Source organism: Toxorhynchites rutilus, chromosome 1, assembly GCF_029784135.1.
Source record: "Toxorhynchites rutilus septentrionalis strain SRP chromosome 1, ASM2978413v1, whole genome shotgun sequence".
Classification (NCBI taxonomy): Eukaryota; Metazoa; Arthropoda; class Insecta; order Diptera; family Culicidae; genus Toxorhynchites; species Toxorhynchites rutilus.
The window spans coordinates 181,547,958-181,574,203 of NC_073744.1; the positions used below are offsets into that span (position 1 = coordinate 181,547,958).

Genomic DNA, 26,246 nt, shown 5'->3' on the forward strand with positions numbered 1-26,246 from the left:
AGAAAAAAATTAAATGAATTTTTCTCAGAAATGTATTTTTTTAATTCTCAGAAAATATGTGAATAAGATAAATATAGATGTATAGATATAGATCAATAAGATTTTTTTAAATTTTCTGATGTTTTTTAATGAAAAATTAAATAATTTCCTACGTTTCATTCTCTATCCAATATTTTGTAGGACTTAGTTATAGCCCTAACAATTTCCAACAAGTTGCCCATATATCAGAAGATGGGGACTTCCATAGGGAAAAAGTTTTTCTAATAATACATAAAAATGTTACGAGTCGTACATTAACCCTTTGCGGTCGTTCGACTGCTCTTAGTCACCACAGCAAGGTCTAGTGAACTTTTCCCCGAATGTATACGGAGTTTCTATGAATTATAGGTAACGGTATTTGGTAGAAACAAGATATTATTGATTTGGAAAAATAAGAGAATCTCTTCAAAGGGGAATGAATTCGGACAACAAAGGGTTAATAGTAATTTTTCAAAGAAAACAGGAAAAAATATTCAATTTTTAAGTAAGTTTTTTAACAGTGTATTTAGTGTATTTCAAATGTTATTTTTTTCCAAATACCTTCTTTATAACATTTCCAAATAGCTAACGATTTTTTGAAAGAAAAGGTTTCCAAAATCGGAAGATGGGCACTTTTACAGGGGAACGATTCCAGGCCAAATCGTCCGGGCACTGACCGGCCTCTCCAAGTATTTGAAACTTGGTACTTGTGATGGAAACTACGTAAAATCATAATTTTCATTATAATATGACCAATTTAAATCACGAGTTTTTGAAAAAGACACTTTCAAAACCATCGATCTATCTCGATGATCGTTAGCTATTTGGAAATGTTATAAAGAAGGTATTTGGAAAAAAATAACATTTGAAATACACTGTTAAAAAACTTACTTAAAAATTGAATTTCATATTTAAAAGTTTTGTATCTCAAAACATCCCCCCCCCCCTCTCCCCGGTATGTTTTTTGTATATTTTTATTGGAAAACCCTTCAAATTTAACAAAGTTCGACGAATTGTGGTGCCGTGTCGTTTTGAGATATAAAAGTTTTAAATTTAAAACTCATTTTTTGAGTAAGATTTTTTGACAGAGTGTATTTTAATTGTTATTTTTTCTAATCAACCGATAAATTTTCTCAAATATCAGTCGTAATTTAAATTGGTCATATCATAATGAAAATTCTGATGTTGGATAACTTTCATCATAAGTACCAAGTGTCAAAAAAATCGGCGTTTGGCGTGGAATTGCTCAGGGAAAGAATTTTTCCAACAAAAACTTATTCTTTTTTTTTCGTAATTTCGTAATTTTTCGTAATGCGTAAATTATAGCGATTTACATGTTTTGCAAACATTTTCTATTTAGAAACGTGTCAAACCCGAGAATTTACACACAAATATGTTACGGTCTCCATACATAAATGTCATATATTCCAGAAACTGTAAAAGATGCAAAACTGACGTCTTCGACGAAAGTTCATATTTTAATAAGATCTAAAACTTTGTAGAATACGCTATATCACCATCTTGACTTTAAACAAAATAATGATTAGATGTAATTTTTCAAAGAAAACATTAAAAAGTTAGAAAAACCTTTTCCCTGTGAAAGTGCTTATCTTCCGATGAACGGTGACTTGTTGGAAATTGTAAGAACTGTTCACATAATGTTTCTAAAAATCGTTTATAAGGAAAACGAATTTCAAATTTTAAAACCTTTTTTTTGTGTTATTATTTTTTTAATTTTTCGGTATTTTTTATGAAAATTTAAACAAAATTTGAACCTAGATTTCATCCTTTGACCAGAATTTTGTAAATGTTTTAGTTTTGGAGTTAAAATTTTTTGTAAAAAATAAAGAAAAAAAAATCGGCCGTTTGCCAAAAGTAGTCTAATTATTTTTCGAAGGTTTCAGGTATGCAAAGTTGCTTCAATGACCAATGTCTTCATACCCACAGTGTTTCACTGCAATCGACTAAATGGCCACTGTGTAATAGATAGAAATGTGTATCGACAAAGTAGGAATGCTCTTATGCCTAAAAATGGCTACTGTATAATATACATCAAAATTATAGTGAGATCAAAATGTACATGAATAAATTCGGCTCTGTTACAGCTGAATCACTAAAATGAGCCTAATCAAATAAAACAGATGGGATAAAAAAAAGAAGCGAAACATTCGCAACTTAAGCTCCGCCTTCGAGCATCCGGCGAGAGTATAAAAGATATCACTTCTTATTCCAAATTCGCGTTCAATTCAGAGCTGAGAGCATAATTTGTTCTGGTTTGTTTCCCGCCAAAGATTTTGAGTAGGTTAGCGGGGCTTTTTGTTCGTTTCTGATGCACCCTTCTATCTATCGCTAGGGATAACGGGTACAAATTGTCGTAAAGAGTACATTTTTTACTTCGTTCATTAGAGACGAACAAAAAATCAAGTTAAAGTACTTCGCTCTTTCACCCTCAAGCCACACAAGTCAAATCAACAGTTTTTCTTGAAGCATGGATTGCATGGAATGGCTTTTCTCAGGGTCTTTAGATATAGTTGAAGTCTTTTTTAAATTAGCCTTTTTCAAAACTAGAGGCTTTTGAATTATAATTCAAAATTTTAAGTTCTAAACAAGAGAACCAAACTGCGAACGCACTCGTATCCGAGCGGGAAAATATGAAAGAGCTTGCCACGACATAAGGGTCAAAGTTATGCGGTTATGCGGAATCACCCAATTAACAGTGTCCAGCAAAGATATCCCTTTTATACTCTCACTCCAAACGAGGGTGGAGCTTAACTTGCACAATCTTCCTTCTGCTTTTCCTCGTTGCGTCAATGCCAGCTTTGCTCTGCACTATGCATTATGCGTATTCTGAGAAGGCATTCGATTTGGCGCGACCAATCCGCACGGTAGTAACATACTGCACAATGCCTAGCTACGGTTGGTTTGGTATTGGTCTATTAAGATTGTGCCTCGCCGCGACGTTTTAAGCTCAATATTGACGGCTTTGTTCAGGAGAAGCACAGTAAAAACACAAAGCAAATATGTGGAAAAATGGAAATTACCCCTCTCTTCGTCTATTAAAACTATTTAGGGACTGGGGAGTCGCAATGGATTTCACTGGTGTGCAAATCATCGAAATCGTCCAATCTAAACTAAATATACCGACGAACTTTTTCGCTACTGACACACACTGCGCCACGAGCGGTTGTATATTTGTTCCACCACCTTCCTTTGGAAACGGATAAAATCAACAATGCGTACGTGTGATGAATCATACACTAATATTCTGCACTTAATGGTATGAAAACCGACACGACGGGATTTGAGAACGAAAATTTAAAAAAATTAAATTACACTGTGGTGTGACATCTTTCATTTACAACCAGTGCTGAAAATATTCACGTTCACGACATTCAAATTCGGCGAATTTTTGCCTTGCTTGTATTGATAATCTACTGCTCAAGCGAGAGTCGATAAATATGAAACAACACTATCAATGAACCCCAGTGGAATCAACATCAACATCAGCTTGCCATGAAGTTCATTTTTCATTTGCATCTTCCTTTTCGTCATGGTATTCGTAAGGTCGAAAATGAAGATCATTGCGTGTTAGTGAAAATCTGAAAAAAAGTGTTAGTGAAAATCTGAAAAAATTGAGAGTGCAATCGATTAATGGTAAAGGATGGCAATTCATCACACAAAATTCTTGTTTATGACGACTTCGACAATGGAATGTATAGAACAACTCTTGCTACGTTTTATAAATCTACTTACGATTGCTCGGAAATGACATACACCACCATTTATATGTGCAATGGGTGACACGTTTTCAATAAAAATTCACTGCAAGCGATGAAGATCAATCACCTAAATTTATTGACAGTAATGAAAGTGCCTGAATGTAGGCTTTTCGAAATTCGTTCATGCTGTTTTCGATCAATATACCAGACAAAGTTCACGCGTCTCGACTCTAGTGTTATACTCATTATGGCAGATATGGTGTTGAGTTTCAACAGAAGAGAATTCATCCGATACTGGGAAAAATCTGATTCCTTCATTCGTGAATAAATTTTGATAATCTGTGGCACTGTGCACAACACACTATCGACTCTCCCAGATTTCGTGCCAGCAAAACAACTGTGCGTCTGTTGGCTGCTTGCTGCCTGAAGCGAGGATAAAATGAAATTACGAATGAATTTTTCTTTTAATACTCAACCCGGCGAAAAGTCGAAGCAATATTTACTTCTTTCCTTCTCCTGCGCTGTATTTATATTTCAAGCGAGCGATATTCGCGCAATTGATTTGTACAGCAAGCTATTGATGGTGATATATAGAAAGATGGTGATATATAGAAAGTTATATGCTCCTTATAGACGGCGCGGACGGCTGAGCACAAAAATACTGGGAGTGCTAACCATTTCCGTAAAATCAATCCGTTTACGGATTGGGGAATTGTAATGCGTAACACATCAAACAAATGTAAGAGAAAATCCAATTCAATTGAAATGCAGATTAAAATTTAAAATTAAAATCAATTCACAGAGAATCGTTAAACGTTGAATCTGTTTTGATAACAATGGGACATGTTTTCAGATTTGACACCCTTAAAATTATTAAATTTTTGAAAATTAATGGAATTTTTTTATGAATTTGAACATCCAAATTTTCATATAGCTATTACGAATAGAGAATAATTTCAAATCAACGAAAATTATGGATTGATGTTCAGGTTCAAAGAAACTCATCTCCTTCCCTGGTTGATTGTCAACCATGGTACCGAAAGATGATCCCAGATGGCGTCTTGCAACGCGACGAGCGTATTGGTTCACCTAGCGTATGCTAGGTGAACCAATTTTCGAGCTTCCCCAGAAATCTTCCCTCGAACGGATGGCTACGGTTCAGATGAGAACCCTATCGCTTTGATCCTACGGAAGCGGTTTTCCCATTTTGGTACGGTAGTTATTCTGCCTTATGTGTGTGTAAATGCGCTTCCGGTCGTAAAACGTGGTCAATAGGAGCAAAGATTGCTTGAGGATGATAGGAAAGAATATGTAGGAAAACCGATCGGAGGCAATAATTCCATTTACTTGCCAGGAAAAAAAATCACTCCTTGATCCCCTTCAGATGGTTTATTGATTTCATCATGTTACGCAATTTGAAGACGATTATTAGCCATTCTCCGACCCACGACAAACCAAACTTATCACGGTAAACTGTGCATTTTACAGACACCTTTAGTCTGGGGTTTGAAGTTTTTTTTCTCTCACAAACCACTTTTCCCAGCAGAAAATTTGACACGATATGCGGAGGAACTACCCGAAGCTGCTAGCTTTGAGGCCGGAAGTTGATTGGGGGAAAATTGGAATTTTGCATCGGGACGCATCTCTTGGCCCTTTGTGCTGAACAAGAAACGCTTTCAAACTCTGGATTAATGTCGACGACGGCAGCAAATGCTTAGCAAGAGGGAAACACGAATGCAGAGAACGAACGCCTGTCAAAAACTCGACCCGGAAAAATCTAATAACGAACAATGCGGCGGATTAGCTCGGTATTGCATTGGTGCGTTTCATGATTTGATTCTGATTTGTGTGAGCTCTTCTCGTTTGGAATGAAAAGAAACTTTAAGAGTTGTCTTCCCGTAGCGTGGGCTTAATTTTCCGGAGCGGTTCAACATTTTTTCGAAACGAATCATGTTTGAGATTTGATGTATTTCACTCAAACAGCGGGTTGTCTGTAGTTAAAATTTTTTTCACTGATTTGACATTTCGTAAGCACTTATGTGCACGGACGTTTCGATACAAAAAATTAAATTTAACAATATTCATTGAGTGAGAGTGGAAATAACTTTTCTGATTATTTTCTTAAACTGTCTGATTTTTTTTCTAATTTTTTCTAAATTATTTTCTAAATCTTTCCAAATTCTTCTGGTTTTTAAGTATTCTCTCCGATTTTTTCTGAATTTTCTAATTTTTTTCGATGTATTCTTATTCTATTTTCTTTTTTTTTAGTTTCTTTCAAAATGCGTTTTCTTATTTTTTTTTCTCAATTATCTGAATATTTTGTTTTTCTTTTTTCTGTTTTTTTATTTTTTGTTTTATCTCAAGTTTTTGTTTTTTTCGAGATGTTTTTCGAAAATTTATTTTATTACATTTATTATGATCATTTATGTGTTTTTTCAATGTTATTTTTATTATTCCTATTTTTTCTTAATTTTCCTGATTTTTTTCCCTATATTATAGGAACTTTCAACCGTTTTTGTGACTGATTCGTCACTCGAGCCACGACTTCACTTCCATTCCGAACGAAGGTGTCCGGAGTGTGAATGGAACTCGTGACCTTGAGCATGCGAGGTACGAATGTTAACCTCTGCGACAGATTGCCTCCTCACTGATTTTGCCTTTTTTGTTTTGCTTTTTTTTTAATTTTCCTGGATGGGGTTTCCAGATTATTCTAAACAATTGTTTTACTTTCTTGTTTTTTAATTTTTCTATTTACGATTTTCTTTTTGAAATTGTCTTTATGTTTCTGTTTCTTTTACGAGGGCAGTCCGATGAGTACTCAGCCTGAAAAAAAACCAAAAAAAAATAGAAATGCTGCAATTTATCTCTCAACATCTCCTTTAAGCTCGATACACTTGACCCAGTGATGCTCCAACTTGTTTAATCCATCTGAAAAATCCGTTTTCTCGAGGTCTGCAAAGTAGGCCTCCGTGGCGGCGATGACCTCATTCGACTCAAATTCCTGTCCGGCGAGTGACTTTTTCAAGTTTGGAAACAAGAAAAAAGTCGCACGGGGCCAAATCTTGAGAATACGGTGGATTGGGCAACAGTTCATAGTGCAATTGAACCAATTTGGTCATGGCGACGCCGGAATTTCTATTTTTTTCATTTTTCTAAAATCCGCGGACACGCCCGCTTCCACCACACACGGTCAAAACAAAACTACGAGTCCGATTCGGCTGAAATTTTGACAGTAGCCGTTTACGAGAATGTACTACACGATATGTAATCTCTTTGCGATACTGACACCATTGGGCGATGAGGCTAAGTACTTATCGGACCGCCCTCGTATTTTTTTTTCTGATTTTGTATAATCTTTTTTAATGTTTTCTGTTTTTTTTTTCAACTTTTACCTGAATTTATCTCAACCTTTTGATTTTCTCTGATTTTTACAGCAGCATTTCTTATTCTTCTTTTTAGAGTTTTTCTAGATTTTTCGAATTTTTTCTGATGTTTTGAATTTATTGAATTGTTGAATTCAGAAGACTCAGAAATTCTGATTTTTTGAATTTACTGAACTTTGCGATTCTTTGGAATTTTTCTAATTTTTCTGATTTCTTTCTATGTTTTTCTATATTTTCTTCATATTTTTCAGAATTTTCTGAATAATTTTTCTTCCTTTTTTCAATTGTTCTTTGAATTACTCTGTTTATCTCGAATTTTGTTTTTTCTTCTATGTTTTTCGAATATTTCTGTTTTCTTTTTTTTATAATTTTCTGATTTTTTATGATCTATAATTTTTATCAGGTTAATTTTTCTCATTTTATCTGAATTTTCCTGATTTTTTCGGAATGTTTCTTATCATATAAGAACTAAATTTGCTGAATTTTTAAGGATTTACTGAATGATTTGTTCTAATTTGTTTTTTTTTATTTTTTCCCCCAACTTTTCTGGTTTTGTTTGTGATTTTGTTTTCGATTATTTTTATTTTTTGTGTCACTCTGAATTTGTATGAAAAACATTTTTTTTGTCTAATCTTATCTGAGGCTACCTCATTTCCTTAAAATTGTTCTGATTTTTCTTTTTTTTTTAATTTTGTTGATTTTTTTCTGAATTTTTTGAATGAGTTTTCTTCTCTTTCTGATTGTTTGTAGAATTTTTCTAGTTATTATTCATTATATTTTCCCTTCTCTTCTTCTTCTTCAATGGCACTAACGTTCCTAGAGGAACTTCGCCGTCTCAACGTAGTATTACTTGCGTCATTTTTATTAGTACTTAGTTGAGATTTCTATGCCAAATAACACGCCTTGAATGCATTCTGAGTGGCAAGCTCTAGAATACGCGTGATCACAGTGCAAGTCGGAGGAAATTTCTTTGACGAAAAATTCCCCCGACCAGAACGGGAATCGAACCCGAACACCCGGCATGTTAGTTATGACGCTAACCACTCGGCCACGGGAGCACATATTTTCCCTAAATGTTCTATTTTTAAAAAATTCAAAAACAAACGAAAAAAATTTGAAAAATTTGAAAAACATTCCGAAAAAATCAGGTAGATTCAGATAGAATTAGGCAAAAAATGTATTCATTACACAAAAGCAGAAAAACAGATAAAAATAAAGTTTCAGAAAAAATGAGAAAAAACAAATCAGAAAAAAAAATATTCAAAATAAAAAAAAACATAAAACCACATTAAACCATCTTAAAAAAAATTAGAAACATTTCGAAAAATCAGGAAAAAACCAATAAAAAACATTCAAAAAAAATCAGGCAGATTCAGATAAAATTGAGAAAAAAAAATATTTATCACACAAAAGCAGAAAAACAGATAAACATCAGGAAATTTCAGATAAATTTAGTATAAAAAACAATATAACACAGAAAAAAATCTGAAAATAAAAAAAACCAACAAAACAGCAAGTGATTTTTTTTACATTTTTATTTATTTTCTTTTTAAGTTTTTCATTTTCTTTATTATTGTTCATAATTTTTTCTAATTTTTTAAAAATGGATTTTACTCATTTTTTCTTGTCTTTTTTATTTTTTGTAGATTTTTTTGATTGTTACTGTTTTTTTCGATAAATTCAATGTTTCTGTGGATTTTCTATTTTCCGTCTTTTTATAACCTGCTTTTTCAGCTTTTTAAATTTATTTTCCTAATTTTATTTGAATCCTCTTCATTTTTCGGGATGCATCTGAATTTTTCCGACTTTTTCCGACATTCTGAAAAATTGGGTTTATCCATTTCTGAATTTTCTCTCTTTTTTTAGATTAGTTTTTTTCTGACTTTACATGAAATTTTATATTTTTTCTGTTATATTTTTACTGTATATAATTTTCAGATTTTCTGATTTTGTAAAATATTTTTATTTTAAATGTTTTTATTTTTTTCTTCGGTTTTATTCGGATCTTCTTTTCTCTCTTTCGGTTGTTGATTTGTTTTTAACTTTCTGAAGGATTTTTTTTTCTGATTTGTATTTTTTTTTCAATTTGATTTTGTCTGATTTTTTTCTGTATTTTTCTGATTATCCTGATTTTTTAGATTTCAAAATTTTTACTTTACAAAATAAAATGAAAATTCTAAATATTTATTTTCAGAATTATCAGTTTTTAAAATTTTGAGAACTTTTTTTGGGTTTTTAAAATTTTAGAATGTTGAAAATTTTCAGCTTTTTCAAAATCTTCAAAATTTTCGAAATTTCCACCATTTCTCGCACTTTGTTATTTTGTGAATTTTTAGAATTTCTTGTATTTTCGTGGTTCTGAGAATTTCCAAATTTCATGATTCATGATTTTCAGAATTTTGAGAATTTTGAGAGAGTGATAGAGTGAGAGAGTGAGAGAGTGAGAGAATGAGATAGTGAGAGAGCGAGAGTGAGAGAGTGAGAGAGAGAAAAAGTGAGAAAATGAAAAAGTTAGACAGTTAAGTGAGTTGATGAATACTTTTATGGACCAATTTTAGATGGTCGCGGGAAACACTAGCGTTGGTTCCAGCTTGTCAGCTCGTCACAACGTCTTTATTTTTCTAGTTGCACCAAATATACCTAGATATTTTAAATCAAACTCATCAGAAATTAGGTTAGAAATATCTTTTGATAAAGAGACTGCATATTTCGAGACAATAGTTCAATTTGCATGGCATTAGGACACATTGACACATTTACTGGGTTAATGCTTCATTCGGGTAAAAAGAGTGCGGCTGAATGTCTGTCGGATAAATGTTATAGAATTATGCGCGGACTTTATTTGAAAAGCATTATTTTAACCAGAATGGCTGAAACGTCGGGTTTGGGTAGAAAAATTCGGAACAAAAACTCCAATAAATGAAAAAGCAAAATAAAATCCAACGCTCCAACGATGCTCTTTGGTAAGATTTGCTGCAGGAATTGAATGAAACCTTTTTCTGCTATCGCAGATTATTTCTTAATACACATTCCGCCCGTTGGAACTGGAACTTTTTTATGTTTCCGGTTGCCGACGGGGGAATTCAAAGTGGTTTAGGCGGTTAACCATCACTGAATGCTCCGCAGACGAATCGTTGTTCATTCCAGCTATTCCGCTCCATTCCCATTTCTGTGGTTAAAAGTTCTTGTGGAATGGAAGCTACAGCTTCAAAACAACAAAAACGTAATTCCTGTGGTGATGGTAGTCAGCGTGAACTAGTTTTTAAAATCTGCGAATGAATGTTTGGTTAGGCAAAATCTCGTTGAACTGGTATTATCTCCACCGAGGATGCAAGTTTCACACATTCACCGCTGCTGCGAACGGATCATCCCCCTCAATCGGAAATAACATCAATAATCCATCGTATTTTCTTTATTTTAAAACTATATTTATACATAACAAACCACTGACCGCAACAATGATGATTAGTATAAACGCAGCTCACTATTTTCTGTCTCTTTTTTCTTCCTTTCTGTTACTGTTATCGGAATCGCTACCACAAAATGCACCACCACCATAATCACCACCACCACCACAAAAAAAAACTCACCCACACAAACACCCACCGCGTGTCCTGCCACGACATCGACAACTGCGAAATTGTCTGCCCACTGTCTGACAACTTATCGTACAATAATTAAAACTCTCGAACAAACAAAAACAGTCATTCAGGGTAAGGAAAACTATCTCATCACTCCCCGCTCCTCGCTTCCACCGGTGGCAAAAGGACTCACCGATCCCACCCACTACCGGGGGAGAGAGAAAAAGAGTGACCACTAAATACGCCCCCGGAAGCGGCGCGGGAGCACAAGAGGGAGAGCGAACAAACAAGAAAAAAAGTTGTCCTCAAGTCTTTCGTTTCGTTCGTTCGTTTGTTCGTTTTGTTGTGCCTTCGCTTTATCTTATTTCTTCTCGAATGAGGCCAATGTTGTTTGCCCGTTGTTGTTCTCCAATAGTTAATTAAAATGTTGTTTTGTTTTTGTTTCCCGTTCTTTGTTGGCGCTGTTTTTCTTTCTCTGCCGGAACATGAGACACTGCCGAGTTTTGCAACATAATCTCGCTTTCCCGCTAGCGCCGACAATTGTTTACTTCCGAGCTTTCCCAGTTTCTGTTTGTGTTGTGTTATGGTATCTGTGTGTCAAAAACTGTATTCGAAATTTGATCGGTCCCCAGCGTACAATTTTAATGGTTTTGTTATTGTTTGGGATTCCCTTCCCGCCGCCGCACGCTTTTGGCTTTGATTATTTTTGCGATCATCGATATAATATGGGTGGAGAGTTGTGTCATTCGCCGCATGACTGCCGGTTTTCAATGTCTGACATGCTGCTTTTGTGTTCGTTGTTGCTTTTGTAGATAGCATTTTTTCTGTAATGTAATCCTTTTCGTTACCGTTTATGTGTGAATTTTGTGTGAATTTTATGGAAAATTGGGGTCGCTCAGAATTATAGATAATTCACTGCCTATCATAAAGTTACTCGTAGTTAAAATCTCTCGCCAGGAAAGTCCCATGTCAAATAGGTAAGACCAATCTTGAGTCATTTTCTTGGCATTGCGGTTTTTGCAGAAATAGAAAAGAATATTACTCACTGGTGACATTGTTCTATATGAAAACACTGCATTTTTTTTCTAACGTTCATAATTTATCATTCAATTGCAAAACCATTCACATACCATTCCAAATTTGAAGATTATTTTTTGTAAATTATACACCATCACTTCACATTCTCCAAAAATAAATTTGGCATTAGCGCAGCTCAGTTTTTGATAAAACTGGCCTTGTCATTTTTATATATTCTTCAAGCACTACTGTTCGCCTTTGCCTTTTTTTGTATGACTCAGTACTTTAATTTCTTTGGATTTGAGGATTAAAGATTTTCCGGAGATATACTCGAAATGCGTAATAAATAATAACTTTGAAAGATTCATCTTCTAATTTTTATTTAGATTTTAATTTTTTACCTTGAGAATTGATTTTTATTGTTTTTTTATTTATTATTTGGTTTTTTACTATTTTTGGATACTTATAGATTTTTGGATTTTTCAATTTTTAGTGTTTTTTGATTCATGGAGTTTCAAATTTTTCATGGATTTTTATTTGGATTTCTGGTTTTGGTTCATCAATTTTAAATATTTTCTATATTTTAATTGTTAGAGTTTTTGATTTCTTAATATTTCTGTATTTTTTATTAAGCTCGTTTTTAGGCTATTCAATTATAAAATCGAAAAATCAAAATTAGATTTTTCCACTTCCACCATAAAAGAAATATAGTTTTTTTTCTTGAAATGAGTCATGTTTGAAATATATAAAGAAATATTTTTTTAAACTATATATAATCGAGTCTAGAATTGTATATAATCGAGTTGGACCTATATTTAGATTTCTGAATTTTTAAATATTTAAATTTACAATATCTCATTTTTTAAGTTTGTTTTGGTTTTTTTAATATTTTTTGTTTTCGTTTTCTCTATTTTTCGATCCTATCTGTATTTTTGGATTTTTTCATTTACGTGATTACACATTTTTAGTTTTTTCTATATGTGAGTTTTCGGTTTTTATGGATATTGGGATGGATTTTTCAATTCTGGGATTTTTTCTAAATTGTCGATCTTTTTTTAACTGTTGGATTTATGGATTTTTTAATCTCTCAATTTTTAAAATGTATGTTTTTTCTAGATTTTCAAACTCCATTGAGATTAAACTCATGTTTTGTCTTTTTTTGTTTCTAACATTTCCGAATTTCCAGGTTCTTTTGTGTATTTTTATATTTATATTCTTTATTTTTTGAATTCACAATTTTTCTATTTTGCGATTCTTGGATATTTGAATTGTAGGATTTTTAAATTTTTGGGTTAATGTTTGCCGAAGTTCTCGATATTTTAGTTTTTTTTTGGTTATTTGAAATTTTCATTATTGTATGTTTTGATTGTTTGAGTTTTAGATATTTTAATTTTAGGTTATTCAATATTTCTATTTGTATCTTTATATACTTTTTTCAATTTTTTGTATAGTAAATCCCTAAATTATTGAGGTTTTGTGAGAATTTTGTACTTCAGATTTTTTATTGTTCGATTGGCTTGTTGTATCCTTATATTTATCAATTATTGGAATTTTTGATAATTTAATATTTCGATGTTCGACTTTATGCTTTTCGGATTTTTCTCGACTAATTTCCATTTTTATATTTTTCGATTGTTCAAACGTAGAATTTATCTTTATAACCTTTTTTTTCTATTTCACATTTTATATTTATTCATGAGATATTTGAATTGTTATCAACTGATGTTTTAAAAAATATGAATTTTTGAATTTCTTCATTGTGAAGTTTCCGATTTTTGATCTTTCAATTTTTTTTAAGTTTTATTATTTTATTATTTTTTTATTATTCGACCTTTTAATTTTCATATTTTTCAATTTTTTTTCAGCATCTTTTACTTTTTAGTTTTTTTCGTTAACGAATATTGGATGCAAATTTCCGATTCTTGGGATATTTTTTTTTTTTATTGTACTCTTTGTTGGATTTTTCGTTAGTTCTCGATTTTTGACTTCAAAATTTAAATTTTCTATTTTAGTTTCAACTTTAATTTTTTTTTTGAGATGGAGTTTTAATTTTTTTTTCGATTCTTCAATTATTGAATTCATAATTTAATTTTGAACTTTGGGTTCGTGTATTTTTTTTATTTTTGGGAGTTTTAAATTTTTGGTATTTATAATTTATGGTTTTTGTATTTGGAATTAAATTTTTTTTTTATTTTTAGATATTCACATTCACTATTGTTTTCATCAGTTTTTTCGACTTTTTAATTTTCCTATTTTTTTTTTTATTTCTGCATTTTTTACTTTTTTGTTTTTTCGTTTCGTTTTCGACTTTTAATTTTTTGTAGTTTTTCCATTTTTATTGTGCTTGTAGTTGAAATTTCGATTAAAATTAAACTTTTCTGAAATTCTATTGTTTTTTCTATAATTTTTCGAATTTTCAATGCCATTTTCAGATTCTTACTTTTTTGAATTATTTATCAATTGTTTTTTTTATTTTTATAACATTTCAATTTTAAAATATTTTTTTAATATTTTAATTCTTCTCGACTAATTTCCATTTTTATATTTTTCGCTTGTTCAAACGTAGAATTTGTTTTCATAACCTCTATTTTTTTGTTGTTCTATCATTCCTTATTTTTCAATTTTTGAGTTTTCAATTTTTTTATAATTCACATTTTATATTTATTCATAAGATATTTGAATTGTTATCAACTGATTTAAAAAAAAATGAATGTTTGAATTTCTTCATTGTGGAAGTTTCCGATTTATTATCTTTCAATTTTTAATTTTTTTAAGTTTTATTATTTTATTATTTTTTGTTATTCGACCTTTTAATTTTCATATTTTTCCATTTTTTTCAAAATCTTTTACTTTTTAGTTTTTTTTCGTTAACGAATTTTGGATTCAAATTTCAGATTCTTGGGATATATTTTTTTATTGTACTCTTTGTTAATTTTTGATTTCAAAATTGATTTTTTTTATTTTAATTTCAACTTTTTATTAGAATTTTTTTTTAAATGGAGTTTTTGATTTTTTTTATGGATTCTTCAATTATTGAATTCTTCAATTTAATTTAGAATTTTGGGTTCGTGTATTTTTTTAATTTTTGGAAGTTTTAAATTTTTCGTATTCATAATTTCTGGTTTTTGGATTTGGAATTATTTTTAGATATTCACATTATTGTTTTCATCAGTTGTGCGACTTTTTAAGTTTCCTAATTTTTTTTTGGCAGACTTATCTCACTTCTTAACTAGGCGAACCTAGCCAGAATTTTCTCCTGCCCCCGGGCTTCTGAATGCCAAAGGGGGACTAGGCTCTGCGGAATGCACGTATCTGCATGCTCGTGCTGTTTTAGTCCTGACCGAGGAATTGTCGGACAATCGCGCAGGTGCTAAGGATGACCGACTTTTGGATGCCGGCCAATTCCTTCTCGATGTTCAACACCTTTAGCGCTTCCAGAAGTGTCTTCGGGATAATTCCAGTTCCAGAGAGAACGACTGGAACAATTCTTGGGACCTCCCTTAGCCCCCACAGTTCCTTGAGCTCCACGGCCAATGGTCGGTACTTGCAGATTTTGCGACCGTGGGTCTCCTCCAGATTCTGGTTCAGTGGAATAGCGACATCGATGATGGTGACTTTGCGGTCGCTCTTGTCGTAAACCATTATATCTGGGCGGTTGTGGTGGATCGAGAGGTCGGTCAGAACAGTGCGATCCCAGTACAGCTTGAAACGGTCATTTTCCAGGACAGGTGCAGGCAGGTACCGGTAGTTTGGTACGTTGTCTTCCAGTAGAGCACATTGGAGCGCCAGTTGTCGATGAACAATACGGGCCACGTTGTTGTGGCGCTCGGTGTAGGCTGCGTTGGCCAAAACGGGACAGCCTCCCATAATGTGCTCTATGTTTTCACCTGGTTGATGGCACATCCGGCAAATGTCATCAACGTCTTGATGCCAGACGTACCGCCTGCAGTTTCTCGTCGGCATTATCCTGTCCTGGATGGCTATCATGTCGGCTTCTACTACTGAAGAGAGTTCACCACGCGTTAGCCACAGATTAGATGCGGCCTTGTCGACGTGTGGCCGATCCAGTTGATGGGGGTGGGCACCATGCACTGCCCTCTGCTCCCAAGCTGCAATCTTCTCCTCCACTGTCTGCAGATTGCAGTTGAGTTGGTACTCCGCTTGCGCCAAGTGCAGAGCGCTGTATCCTCTGTCGGCGGCGCAGACAGCCCGGTATAGCGCGTTTTGGTCGGCGCGTTCTGCGAAGTACTCGCGCAGTTGTCATACCTGGGCAACACACAGTGCAGAAATGTCGACGATTCCAAGTCCCCCTTCTTTGCGTGGCAGTGAAACTCTCTCCAGTGCCGATTGAGGATGGTGCATTCCGGCCTCTTTAAATGCTTTCCTCATCCTCCTCTCAAGGTCCTCTAGGTCAGTTTTGCTCCATTTGACTACACCAAAACTGAAGGTCAGCAGGGGAACCGCGAATGTGTTGATCGCGCGTACCTTGTTCCCCGCGTTGAGGAAAGTCCTCAGGACACAGTTCACTCGACTCAAGAACTTGTCTCGCAGCTCCGTCTTGATGTCGGAGTGGCGAATCCCGGTGAGCTGTCGGAATCCAAGATATTTATAGGATTCGCCACGAACCATGTCTCTTATGAACTCGCCGTCATAGACCTCGTAACCTCCGGATTCGGTAAGCTGCCCTTTCAGCAGATGGACACAGCGGCACTTGTCGAGGCCGAACTCCATACAGATGTCCCTGCTTATTTCTTCGACAACCCGGATAGCTACACCTAGACGCTGACGTGAATCAGCGTAGACCTTGAGATCATCCATGTAGAAGGTATGGGTCACTTCTTCGTGGGCGCCGTCGCCATACCTTATTTTATAGCCATGACCGTTTCTATTGAGCGTCCTACTGAGGGGGTTCAGTGCCAGACAAAACCAAAGCGGGCTGAAAGAGTCGCCTTGGAATATCCCCCTCTTTATCTGCAGCGTTCTAGACTGCAACACATTTTCCCCATCACTGAGGTGCAGAGACGTACTCCACTGCCTCATCGCATGCTGCAGGAACCTAACGACGAAGGGATCAATTTTGTAGAGCTCCAATACCCGGACGAGAAACGAGTGAGGTATGGAGTCATAAGCCTTCCTGTAATCGATGTAGGCCATACTTAGGTTCCGCTGGTTATATACCGCCTGGCCGACTATGGCTGCGTCGATGATGGCCTGGTCTTTGCAGCCATGCGTATTTTTCCTGCATCCTTTCTGCTCTTCTGCGATGATGTGATGCTGTTCGCAGTGAGCAGAAACTTTGGCGGTAATTATGCTGCTCAGTATTTTGTACAGACTCGATAGGCACGTTATCGGTCTGTACTTTGATGGGTTCAATGTGTTGCTGTCTTTCGGGAGGAGGAAGGTGACGCCACGGGTGGCGAATTCAGGAAGGTTGTGTGGGTCACGTAGCACCTTGTTGAAGCACTCAGCTATGTCCGTCTCCAAAGCAGTGCAGATGTAATAGGCGCGGATCACGAATTCGTTCATTTCGTGTGTCCACATGATCCGTCGCCTAGTAGTACCCACAAGTGTGGACGACTGTCGTCTGGCAGTCGCAACACGCCTCGTAGGCGCAGCGTTTCGTTGGTGATGTCGATGGCTGCTGTTTCCGTGTGGCGGTAGCTTTTCGGGTTGAACCCGGCTGGTGGCCCGCTCTTGCACCTCGCTCTCCAGCCGCTGGCCGCTCGCTCTTACTCCCGTTCCAGGACCAGCTCCAGTTCGGGGACCCTCCTCGGGCGATCGCATTCTAAGTATTCTTCGTGAACGTAGCTCCATTTTCTGGGTGTATCTCCTTTGCCCGGGAGACAGCGGGTTGGCAAGGCCTCCATGACCCGGGAGGCCTTCCCCGGGAGAGATATAGCGCTCTGACTCGCTCGCACCCCCTCACTTAGCCACTTTCGACACCCGTTCTCGGAGCCAAGACCAGGTGTGTGTTTCCAGTTCACGCCCGATCTAAAAATGTCGTCATATGATCTTCGTGGAGGCGTGAGATAGGAACATTTGAGACCAACGGGCAGGCTCCTACCCTAGTGTTGATCCCCATTTGAGAACAATTTTTTTATATTTTGATTTTTTTTCAAATTTTAGTTTTTTTTAAATCAATTTTTTCAAATTTTTGATATCTCGATTTTACAATTTTTGTTTTTTTTTATTTTTCTTAATTTTTTAGATTTTGGATATTCATTTTCGGGAGTATTCTATTTTTGTTATTTTTTGACTCCTACTCTTAATTGAAAATTGATTTTAATGAATTCTCGATTTGTTTTTATTTTTGTATTTTCCTATTGTTTAAGCTTATATTTTGAATGTATTACCTCTATTTCTCTTTCTTTTTTTTGTTTTTTCATTATTGATTTTTTTTATTATTAAAATTTTCTATTCTATCTTTGGGGTCTATTTTTGTATGAGTTTTCGATGTTTTGATTTTCGGTTTTTTGAATTATGCAATTTTTAAATTTTGTGATCATTGGAGTTTTATTTTTTTTTTAATTTCTTAAATTTTCTTATTTTTGGATGTATAGATTTCTATTATTTATCGATTTTTTTTGTATTATATTGACCTTCAATACTTTTGGCAGGTTCATCACTTTTACCTCCATTTTTTGGAAAAATGTGGGGACTAAGAATTGAACTCGTTATCTTTAGCGTAAGAGGTATGGATGTTACCCCTACGCCAGATCGCCTCCACACATTTTTCGATTATTTCATTCGTTTATTATAGATTTTTTGACCTTGATTTTACTATTTTTTCTTTCAAAATAATTTTCGTCAGTGTAAATTTTGTTGAAAATTTGTTTGATATTTTGTACAAAGTACCGTGTCGGCGGATTTGAAATTTATTCGGGAAAATTGAGAACACATATATCAACACTTCAGTCGATATAAACCATCGAAATAATTCTCGTAGCGCTGAATTCAATAAAAACCCGTTTGACTGATAAATTGCAGAACATCATCCCCTCAATTTGTATTACAAGCGCACACCGCTCGAAGGCAGGGAATTTCTCCCGACCGAGATTATGGCTGTTTTAACAAGTTTCGACACTCTTCCATTTTCTCGGCAATATATATAAAAGTGTATGTTGCCTTCACTCTGAAAGTACCCTTCCGAGGGTACATCGTTTCGCTTTGCTTCTACCGTAAGTTTTTTTTTTGCTTGGCCCATTGGCACACATCGTTTTCCTAGCAGCGCCATGGCAGCGTAGGAGTTACGAGCTGCTGCGACAAAACACTTATGCTCGAATTTACTTCCGGCAGTCACGTTCTCCGGGTGGGTCGTGTGCCGCGTCCTGGATTCGTAAATTCCGCTTCCCGTTTGGAAACCAGTGTGTGTGTGTGAAGAAAGGTGTGAAAATCACCATCAACTTGAACTCGAACTCGCTCGCTAGGAGGTAAAATTGCCGCTCGACACGTCACGTCACAGACAATTGGACTTGGGCCCACATTTCGCCACTGTTGACGATAATTCGGTTATTCTGTCCCGAGCCCACGAGGGACGAAGACGTGGTGCCGTCTTCATGATTTGTTGATTATTTGCGTTCACTTCCGCCTGCCGTCTGTCGTTCGCTACTTGAAGAATTTCTCGTGAATACATAAGTTTTCCAATTTGGAACGTGAGAAAAATTGATCCTGGTAAAGGTTTCACCGTTGGCGTCTGCCGACTTCGCCTATCCGATATAAAAATATATGTGATTACACGTTTGGGAAACTCAGAATCGGTTCGTGTTAATGATAGATTAGGTATCGTGTCCAATTGATTTATTTTGAAATATCGGTTTATTTGCGTTGTCTGTTTATTTGTTGAATCAAACTACTTTCATCGAACTTGGAGAAGAGAACCGGAAACCATGTATTGTTATTTTTATTTTATTCCGAATACTTGCACGTTTTGTGTTGCACATCGAACACAAATTGCCAATCTCCCACCATTTGCATGATTCTCTTAGAGCGAGTGAATATTATGTAGAACGAAATATATCATGAGTAGCATGCCGTACAAATCAACCATTAAAATGCATTTCACATAATTTTGTTTGCATTTATTGTTTCCAAAATATAATCATCACGATCAACTCATCAAACACATTTCCACATCACATCGCAAATCACATTCATTCGCTGGATGACTACCATACAATTATGACACACCAACATACACAACAAATAAACACGAATCCCAGCTTCTTGGCGTAAGTACACTAATGAAAACATAAAATAATAGGACTAATTTTTAGATACTTTGCACTAGCTTGTAAAAAAGAAATCGTGCAGACAAATAGAGATCAATTACAGACTGAATCCAAAAAAAATGGAAACGAGGAACAAAATAACAAAAACAAATAGAAAATGAAGAGAAGAAATGACGAATTGAATCGAAAAATTAATGAATAAATATGGAGAATCACAAAAAATGACCTCTATATTCGAGCTTATTCAGAGCATTTTTAGGTGCCGGAGTATGAACACGTGTACTGATACTATGTCACTGCGAGTTGTAATTTCGAATAATCCAAACAATCTTGGAGAAATCAAGGAAAAAAAGGTATCAATCATTCACAGTTAATTTTTCTACCGAAAATAATTGCCATTTTCAACTGTTGTGAGGGATCATTATTCATTTTCCCAATCCAAACACAATGCACAATTGATTAAAAAATAATAAAGAATTAATTCGACTGAACAAGTGGCTGAATCAGCAGTAGCAGCAGCAGTGGCTTTTTTCAGCTGCACAAGAAAAAACAAACAATCAATTACCGCTGACAATGGTTTTTAATACCAAATTCCGACTCCGAACAAACCAAAAATGAAAACACCGGAACGAGCAGTCCCATAATTGATGAATAATATCGGAGGCAACAATAGCAGCGCGGAAGGGATTACCGATATTAATTCAATTGAAAATTGGTACCATTTTATTTTTCTTTCCCTCGCGATGTAAATCATCATCCGCGTTTACAGGAAACCAAATTGAAAGCGGCCGAATAAATTTGTCGCCAACAATGTGCGTTTGCGGATTGAGTGTTACCGGTGATGACGGGTTCTCTATGGTGATAGTTTATTCCGAATGCGGCAATCTGAATTAGTATGTTTGCGGATTTGCCGGGTTCGGTATCCGGCAAATAAGAATTTCACAAGTTTATTTTTTCCAAACAACTCATCAATCTCGGCAGACAAACAAAGGTATCAATTGTTGAAGGGAAGAAGTATCCGGTTTTTTCTGTTTTACCTGATTTATTTATTTATTTTTTTAAATTTTGCTGAATTTGTTTGAATTTTTCAGATTTTATTTCATTTTTCATTTTAACAAAATTAGAATTGTTTGATTTCTTCAGTTTTTTTTTAATTTTCCAAATTTAGCTGCATTTCTTTATTTCTTCTCTGCTTTTTCCGATTTTTTATTTTGTACTAGCTAACCCGGCAAACTTCGTCCCGCCCATTTACTTGATTAATTCTCGAGTAATGCAGAAATTTGTGTTTTATTTGTATGGCAGCCACCCCTAAGAGAGGGGGGAGGGGTATCTAACCACCATAGAAACATTCATTGCACCCTAAACTTTCCATATGCCTAATTTGGTTTAATTTGCTTGATTAATTCTCGGGTAATGCAAAAATTTGTGTTTCATTTGTACGGCAGCCCCCTCTAAGAGACGGGGAAGGAGTATCTTAACACCATAGAAACATTTATTGCATCCTAAAACCTCCACATGCCAAATTTGGTTTCATTTGCTTGATTAATTCTCGAGTAATGCAGAAATTTGTGTTTCATTTGTATGGCAGCCCCCCCTTTGAGTGGGGGAAGGACTGTCTAACCTTCATAGAAACATTTATTGCACCCTAAAACTTTCACATGCCAACTTTGGTTTCGTTTGCTTGGTTAATTTCCGAGTAATGCAGAAATTTGTGTTTCATTTGTATGGCAGCCCCCCCTTAGAGAGGGCGGAGGGGTCTCAAAATATCACGAAAACCTTCCCCGGCCCCAAAAACCCCTACATACCAATTTTCATGTCGATCGGTTCAGTAGTTTCCGAGTCTATAAGAATCAGACAGACAGACAGACATCACTCCATTTATATATATATATAGATGAGCTTTTCTGTTTTTTTCTGATATTTTATAAATTTTGATACATTTATATGATTGCTCAGAATTTTCCCGTTTTTTCTGAATTATTCTGATTTTTTTCCGATTTTAATGATTTTTTCTGTTTTTTTTTTATTTTAAATGATTTTTTCAGAATATATTTTCTTACGATTTTCCAATTTTTTCCCTGATTTTATTCTAATTTGTTATATTCTTTGATTGATTTTTTCTCTGAATCTTCTGAATTGTATCGTTTTTTTTAATTTTTAAATTTCTTTTTTTTCTAATATGTGAAACATTCAGGAAAATACAGAAGAAAAATGGTAAAGTTGTAAAAATCAGAAACATTCTGGAAAAATAAATCTCAAAATTTCTATGAGGAAATTTCAAAAACATTTAAATGAAAGTTCAGTGGAATTTAGAAACAGTTACAAAGCATCAGAAAAGAACTAGGCAAATTTTAAAAAACAATGAAATAAATCAGAGTTTTCTGATTTATTATTATGTATTATGTAAAATAAAAAAAACAAGAATTCAGAAAACTTCAAGAAAATCCAGAAAATTTGAGTAAAATTAGAGTAATAAAGGAAAATTAATAAAAAAAATAAAATAAAATTAAGGAAAACGGTTAAAAGAAATACTAACTAATACTAACTATTTATAGTTAGAATACTAACTATTTATAGTTAGAAAAAAAATTGGAAAAATTAGAATAATCATAAACATTCTGAAAAACCATAAAAAATAATAAAATAATCATGGAAAACCAAGGAAACTTAGAAAAATGAATAAAATTTAAGTAAAATTCAAAAATGAAAAAATAAAAAATAAAAAAAAGTAAATGAAAAATTCAGAAACTTTAGAAAATTCCAGAAAAAATGATAAATTCGAGAAAATTTTAGGAAAATCGAAGAAATAGAGAAAAAATGAAAAAATTGAAAAAAACAAAAAAAAACAGAAAAACTCATAAAAAATCACAACCGTCAAAAACTCTGATGTAATTCGAAAAATTCTGCAGACAGAAACAGAAAAGTTAAGAAAAAAAAGACAAAATACAAAAATCTAGAATAATTTATAAAAAGTAAGAAAAATCAGAAAAATTTTAAAACGTTCAGGAAAAAATCAGAAGAATGCATAAAAAAGAAAAACTCAGAACAATTAAAAAAAAATTACCAAAATTTCACAAAAACTCAGAAAAAAATAAGAATTTTTTTTTATATTCAAGAAATAAAAAAAAGGAAAAATGACTGAAGATTTAGAAAAATTCTTTTTTTTTTATCCCATTTATTTATTTAAGGCTCATTAGTATTTTAGCTGTAACAGAGCCGAATTTTAATCATGTACATGTCACATGGTTATCATATCTATAATTAGCACATTACACAGTTGCCATTCGCCAGTATTCCTTCTATACCATTACATATGGTACATTCACACAGTATTTTTTTTTTGTCTGTATTATAGTGACTTTCAACACTTTTGGCTGGTTCGTCACTTTTACTTCCATTTTTCGGAAGAATGTCGGGAGTGAGAATTCAACTCGTGACTTTGAGCGTGAGAGGTACGGATGTTACCACTACGCCAGATCGCCTCCACATTCACACAGGAACCATTTAGGCGTAAGAGTATTCTTTCTGTTCTTCCATTATCCAGTTGGACCACCGGACAGCGGAAACAGTTGATTGATCATTGTCGAGTTATTTATAGAACAGCAGCCCGATGTGTCTTGCAGAGCAGAGCAGTTGTATGGATGAATCGATCTTATTTCGACCGTGAATCGATCTCCATCGCTGATAATTGTTGCGTGGACGTATCTATTCTGTAACAACACAAAGATGGTCAATGAGGGTCCTGAGTTTTGAACTCACGATCGATCGCTTACTAAGCGAACGCACAACCAATGTGGCTACGGAGACCCCCCAGAAGAAAAATTCTTGAAATACACTAAATTTTTAGCTTAATTATTTTATTTTTTCAAGGAAAGAAAAAACAAAAACAAAAATCGAATAAATTCAGATAAATTCAGATAAATTCAGAAAAAATCAGAAAAGTCCAGAAAAATTTATAAAAAAATCAGAAAAATTCAGATAAATTGTGGAAAAAACAAGTCAGAAAAATATTAGGTTGGGGAAAAAGTTATCCATTATTTTTGGGTGAAATTCAAATCTATTTTTAATATGTTTCGGATTGTCCGATTTGGTTCAAATATGAATTGTTTTGTTGCCAAATTCGTTGCCATTCTAGAGATAGTTTCGTAATGTTTCTATCATTGAAATCTTGGTCCTTATTGACGACAAACTCTAGCTGGATTTTTACAATCGTCTCTTGATCCCGATTTGCTATCACTCAGGAAATTTTACAATGCAAGAAAAAGGTGCCAATCGCATGGTGCCAGATTGGTGGATGCATTAAAACATCCCAATCAAGCGTATTTTACTTTTGCAGTATTTTCACCATAAACATCATTCATAAATCCAGCGGCCTGGCTCGCATTTCTGCCTTTATAAAGGAAAAAGTGTAAAATGTACCGAACCTTGTAACTCACAACTGAATGGAACAAAAAATAGCAAAATAATTTTTAATGTGAAATGTAACCTTAACAACGACCCTTAACTTGAAATTGTATGATCGATATTACGCGATATATTGATCATTGAAGCCAGCTACCGAGAAAACAATGGATAACTTTTTTCCCGATCTAATATAAAAAGAGAAATAAACAAAAAAAAAAGGTTTTTTTAAATTAATTTATTTATTTATATTCATAAGGAAAAAAACAAAATAATCAGAAAAAAATAAGTTATATTTAGAAAAATTCAGAGAAACCCCGAAAATTTCAGAAAAATTTGAATAAACTGAAGAAAATGAAGAAACAAGTCAGACAAATTGAAAATTAAAAACCTGGAATTCATCAAATAAAAAAAAATTGAGATGAACTGGAAAAAATTCGAAAATTTTACATAAACTTAAATTCAAATACAAATTTAAAAAAAGAACAAATAAAAAAAATCAATATTCGTGAAAATTCGAATGAAAAATCATAATAGTAATCATAAAAATCACATATAAAATTAAGGAATATAGAAGAATGAAAAAATGGAAAAATTGAAAAATCGAATAATCTTGCAATCGAAATAAAATCGAAAAATTTAAAAATGAAAAAAAGTTAAATTGATAAATCGAATTCATAAGAATTCAAAAAAATGAAAAAAAAACTTCGAATTGGTAAATTAAAAAAATCAAAAAATTCCAACAATTGAAACAATTAAAATAGAAAAATCCTAATGAAAAAATCGAAATTGAACGGTCGAAAGACATGAATTTTTGAAACTATGAAGTTCAGAAAAAAGGTCTGATGAATTTTCCTGATTCTGCTTTGTTCTTAATTTTATAGTTCAGAGAAAAAAAAATATAAATCACATTAAAATTGAAAAAAACACAAACAGGTTACAAAAAATCTGTAACATTAGAGACCATCAGAAAAAAATTAAAAAGGCTGAAATGAATTATTAAAAAATAAGAAAACAAAAAAAAGAGAAAGAATCGAAAAAAGGTAAAAAAAATAATTGAAAATAGATTTAAAAAATATCACAAGAAATTGGGAATATCTGAAAAACCACGGAATTTAAAAAAAAAAATATCGTTTCTTTAAATATAAAGAACAAGAATTCATTAAAAATTTTAAAATAGGTAAACACTTTCAGAAAAACTGAAGAATGAAGAATAAATCAGAAAAAACAACAAAAAATAGGAAAAAAATAATATCAACATTGAAAAAACACAGATAAAAACAGAAGAATGTCAGAAAAAAACAGAAACAATCAAAAATCATATGAAAGCTTCAAAGAAATTGAGAAAAATCTGGAAAATTCAGAAAAAATTACAAAAATGCAGTTAGAATCAAAAAAAAAGTTTGACACGTATATAAGATTGATTTTGAAGTCGAATGGCAATCCATCGTATACAATTTTTTTTTGTATACGTAGGATTGCTACAAACTAAGGTTATTTGCGTATAAACTAAGGTCATAAATTATTAAATAATAGTCCAAAAATATAAGTCAACTCGAAACAAGAACGGTGTTGCCTCGCAAACGATGTAGTCGTAAGTAGAGCTTCCATTAACCTGACCAACGTCATGCCACGAATACCACCTTGGCAATCCTTCGAAAAGCACAAAAGCTGACAGAAATTCCTCCGGATTCCTCCGAGATTCCAGCTCACGAAACGAGGTGGATTTTCACACAAAAATGAAAGTGTCGCTCAACGGCCGAATTTAATTTCCGCCGGGAATCAAAATGAAAAGATAACACACATAACGAACGAAAGCCGTGTTCGCTTGCTTCTGCTTCGTTTCGTCGTTTCTTTGAGTATGAAATTGTTTAATCGTAGGCCGAGTCTTCCCATTGC

The 26,246-nt window shown here is 33.8% G+C and overlaps 1 protein-coding gene across 1 annotated transcript in view; it reads left to right on the forward strand.

The window, feature by feature from the left end:
* LOC129761623 (fasciclin-1-like) overlaps positions 1 to 26,246 on the forward strand; it is a 308,799-nt gene that overhangs the window by 272,690 nt on the left and 9,863 nt on the right.